Here is a 4887-nt window from a genome sequence, read left to right on the forward strand (position 1 = left end):
ATGGCGTATTTCCTCTGTAACATGAACACACCTCTATTAGCACAGAGCTTAGCAGCCTAAAAAGCACAGCTCCAGCTCGCTCACACTCAACAAAATATATTTTCTCACCCATTTTGCTGATCTCTCCCAAAGCCCAGAGTTAAATCAAAGTTTCCATTTCTAAAGATAGAAAATTTCTTATGACCGTCACAAGCGGTTTTCCCACGGGCGGGTTTCGAAATATTTAACAACAGATACAGCAGGGACATCAATGAATCCGGATGCTGCCCATAAAAACAAATACCATAGGATGGGCACACGCCAAGTTTCATCATCAGCCCCAGTTTTTCCCTCTTCTACTCATAATTTTTTTTTTTTTTTTTTGGCGGTACGCGGTGCTCTCAGTGTTGTGGCCCCTCCCGCCGCGGAGCACAGGCTCCGGACGCGCAGGCTCAGCGGCCATGGCTCACGGGCCCGGCCGCTCCGCGGCACGTGGGAGCCTACCAGACCCGGGCACGAGCCCGCGTCCCCTGCATCGGCAGGCGGACCCTCAACCGCTGCGCCACCAGGGAAGCCCTACTCATAATTTTTAAATCTTAGAATCCAGTTGCCTCTGGGGTACCTGCTTTCGTACACGAAGCACCTGAGACTTTCTCAAATGATTGCTCATTTTTTCCTCCCCCCAGTAAGGCAACCAGAGATCGTTTCTGCCTCCGTATGAACACCACATCCGTTTTACTGCAGCGGGTCAGGGCAGTGTACGCGCGGGAAGGCCGTCATTGGTTCTGATTAAACGCAGCCTGGCGAGCATCTCCAGGTCTCGCTTCTTGGAAGCCCCTCTGCCAGTACAATGTACGGGAGCTCCTGTTTACCGAGGAAAGTGAAAGAGAACAGGGAGAAGAGGAAACTTTGGTTTGGTGTTCAACTTCAGTCTCAGCCCAGCAGGGAGCAGGTGATGTGACAGGCCAACGTCGAAGCGAATGTTGCCCCGGAGCTGGTGAACAAGCAGGTGCGCAGAGGGGGCACCTGGGGCCCTGATGTGCGGTGCTGCACCCTAGACTCCTGGAAGCCCCAGGACGATGGTGGGAATACGTGGTGTTCCGGGGAGAACTTTCATCTGATGATCTCTGAGGGGGGTTGCCAAGCCACGCCCTTTCTGGGGCTGTCGGATACGGGGGAGGTCCAGGGCACCGAAGAACTGTCTGGATGATGCCTTAGTGGTAGTCACGGCTTACGGGGGTCTTCTATGGGTCAGGCATTTGGCATAAGTCATTCATGTACGTTCGTTCATTGACTCTTCATAGCAGCCCTACTTGGTGGGCAGAACTATTTCCCCCTCTCTACAGATGAGGGAGCTAAGGCTCAGAGGTAGTTTGCCAAGGCCACACAACTAAGAAGTAGCAGAACCCGTACTGAGACCCATATGGACTTGACTTAACCTCTCTCTTCTGCTGTCTTCTAGCCCAGATCAACTTCCCCATTCTAGGGATGAATTAGGAAGCTTTCGGTGCAAGTAACACAAAGCCCAAACTGGGGCTAACAGTGAAGGCGTGATTTCACCCAACAAGAAGTCCAAGGTAGGGTGGGTCTCAGGGCTGGGTTGAGTCAACAGTGCCACAGTGCCATCAAGGACTCAGATTCTTTCTTCTCATCGCCCTGCCATCCTTGGTGTGTGGTCCTTGCCTTCCACAATGATATCTCTTGTGTTCCCAGCTGGCTGCATCTAGACCTGACATGTCCAGGGGAAAGAAGGTAGGGTCATCTTTATCTCTTTCTGAGAAGCAAGATGACTTTCCCCAGAAGCTTCTCTCTCATGGTTCTTTGAGTTGACTGGGTTCAGCAGGGCGGTTGTCATTTGGGAGGTTTCTCGAGAGATTGCAGTCAGATGACAGCTGGGGTTACAGTCATTTGAATGGCAACTGAGCTCAGTGTCCAAGGTGGCTTCTTATCTAGCGCTTCAGCTGGGATGATTGAACAGCCGGAAGATGGAAGCCCAGGCATCTCTCTCTCTTTCCATGCAGTCCTTCCATGCAGCTCACCTGGGCTTCCTCACAGCATGGCACTCTCAGGGTAATCAGACTTCTCATACGGCAGCTGGCTTCCTTCAGAACGAGAAATCGGACCGAGCCTCAGAAGTCATACGGCATCGCTGTCACTGTATCCTATGAGTCAAAATTCAGTCCCAGGGCCAGCCCAGATTCAAGGGGAAGAGAAAACACAAGGGCGTGAATACTGGCAAGTCTGGTTTATTGGTGGAGGGGGCGTCTTTGGAAACTAGCTACCATAGACCCCTTCCTTCCAGCAAACTTCTCCTTTATATGTCATTGGGCAGAATTGTGTCACAGGTCCATTTCTAAACCAACCACTGGCAAGGACAATGGGGTTAGGATTAGCCATCACACTAAGGGATGTACCACAATAAGGGGTCAACATCATTGTATTATGAGAAGTCACCAGGGCGGACTGACCCGTGGTTTCCCCATATTGTTGTGAATTCATTGGGTTTGGTTCGTACGATGATCCCTTCCCTCAAAGTCCAAACACATCCTTACCTCCCCTCAAGACAGAGTAGAGAATCAAGAGCTGAAGACTTAGCCCAGTTCTGAAATTTTGCCAATCCCCTGCCATGAAACAGACAGAGGCTAGAGCAATCTTCTGAGATTTTTTTTCTTAAGTTCAATTTGTCCTCTAAGTGACATGTACCAGCTTACTGTCAAAGACTATTCTCATAACTGACTTAGCTTCTGACCTCCTGTGACGCTTTCCTGTGTCCACTGTTGACTCTGCATGAACCCCAAGATAGACAAGTGAGAGGAGAGCAGAGGTAGCCTTGGGGTCACAGAATGAGAACTGGACCAAAAGTCAAAAGACCTCTTATTAGCCCGGTGACCTTAGACAAATGACTTGACCTCTACGAGTCTTGGATTCTTCATCCATAAATGATAATGATGATAATAATCAAATACAGAGCTGTTGAGAAGTTCCAATAAAATATTATCCAGAAAAAAATATGCATGGATATATAAATGCAAGATATTCTTATGAGAGAAGGGCAAGGTAGACTGTTACAATGGACTGAAGGTGAGGGGTAGAGTCAGAAGCCTGGGATTTGAGCTCTGCCCCTTCCCAGCTGTGTGTGTTCTTGGAAAAATGACACCACGTCTCTAATTCTCAATTTCCTTATCAGTGAAAGGAGGGTCGGGTGGGAATGCCTGCATATCCGTCTCACAGAATTGGGGGAAGTTCAATTGAGATAAGAGATGTGAATGAGATTTGAAACCCATCCAATGCTCTGTTGATGGGAGAGGAAGCAAAAGAGAATAGATATTTGTTGAAAGGGCGTAGGATGGGGTTACAGTAGATGTCTTAGGCAGGGTCGCCAGAAGCAGACCCTGAGACGAGGTTTCCCGTACAAGTAGTTGGTTTGGGAGATGATCTTAGGAAAAGGGAAGGGAGGCAGATGGTGGTACAGGGTAGCAAGTTACCCAGCTGGGCTCTGGAGCTTAATTCCACTGGGGAATTGTGGGAATCAGTGTAGACCACACACCTCAGAGTAACCCACCCCAGGGGCAAGGAAGGTGGGACATTAATTCCTTGGCAATTTCGGTTTGCTCCTGAGCTAGCCGAGCTAGCCGAGAAGGCTCCAGTGGCTAGAGAAAGTCCTCAGGCAAAGAATTTCAAGTGCTGGCCGTTGGAAGTTCAACCAGCACGCTGGAAACGGAGATGTGACAGATACGGACAGGCACGAACGGCGCCTCTATACATAGATGACCACGGTTACCTCTTACATCCAACCTACTTGACAAGATAGGATAGAGAGGGTGGCCACTGTCAGTTCCAAGGTTGTCTACAGCCCAAGGGGTATTCTTTTGTTTAATTCTCACGCAACCCATGAGGTTAAACAAGATAATGCTGGTGGAGTGTTTTGCCCAGTGTCTGGCATGGAGTGAGCCCTTGATTGCAATTAGACATTCTTCTTGTCATCTTTAGCACAGCAAAGGAAGGGACTCTCACTAAGAAGGGAAGCTCAGAATCACTTCTCCCTGGTCCTCGGTGACCTTAGAGGAGCCCCATTCAGCATCTGAGTTTCTCCATCATTGAAAGGGGATGCAGACTGTTTCTTCCCTCTCTCCATCTTTCCACTGGGCAATCGTCACAAGCGTTGGGCATTTAGGGTCCCTTAGCATGAAGGCACAGGGCAGCCCTAAACTTCTGAAGTGCATCTCACTCCATCCTGGTCCAGAGCGCCCTCGCCCTCTTCTCAAATCTCGGCTTTCGCGCATCTGGAAATCCTGCTCATCCCACCCAAATACCCATAAACCTCTTTTTATTAGTCCTTTTCCGTGTCCCCTCCCCCACCCCCGGCCACCTCCAGTCATTTTACAATGATGACTTCAGGGATATTTAATACACATATAAAGGAATCCATCCCCTTGAGAGTGAAGACGGGAAACTCATTTTCTTCCTTCCTTTTAAAAAAAATCTACAAAAGAGTTCTTTTTAATGTGCATTTCAGAAATATCAGAAAGCAATGTGGAAAACAAAAGAGGAAAAGTGGAAAAACACCCACAAACCAAGGTACCTGGAGGTAACCAACTCTAAATGCTTAAATATCTTTTGAAAAAACGTTTTCCTCTGCATAGAGATTCACAGGTATTCTCTGATGATTTATTTTTAATAATTTCATTATTTTCATTTACTTTTAATAGGCAAACATTTACATGGCTCCCATGTTAAAAGCTACAAAAGCATAAAGAGTGAAAAACCTGCCTCCTAATTCTGTGCCATACAACTCCATTCCCCAGCCCAGAGCAACCAAAGTCATCACTTCCTTGGGTATCTTTCTCCTTTTTATACACATTGACATATTCTAGACCCACTGCTATGAGTCTTAGCTTTTTCTTTAGC

This window comes from Neophocaena asiaeorientalis, unplaced genomic scaffold, assembly GCF_003031525.2.
Source record: "Neophocaena asiaeorientalis asiaeorientalis breed wild unplaced genomic scaffold, Neophocaena_asiaeorientalis_V1.1 scaffold648, whole genome shotgun sequence".
Taxonomy (NCBI): domain Eukaryota; kingdom Metazoa; phylum Chordata; class Mammalia; order Artiodactyla; family Phocoenidae; genus Neophocaena; species Neophocaena asiaeorientalis.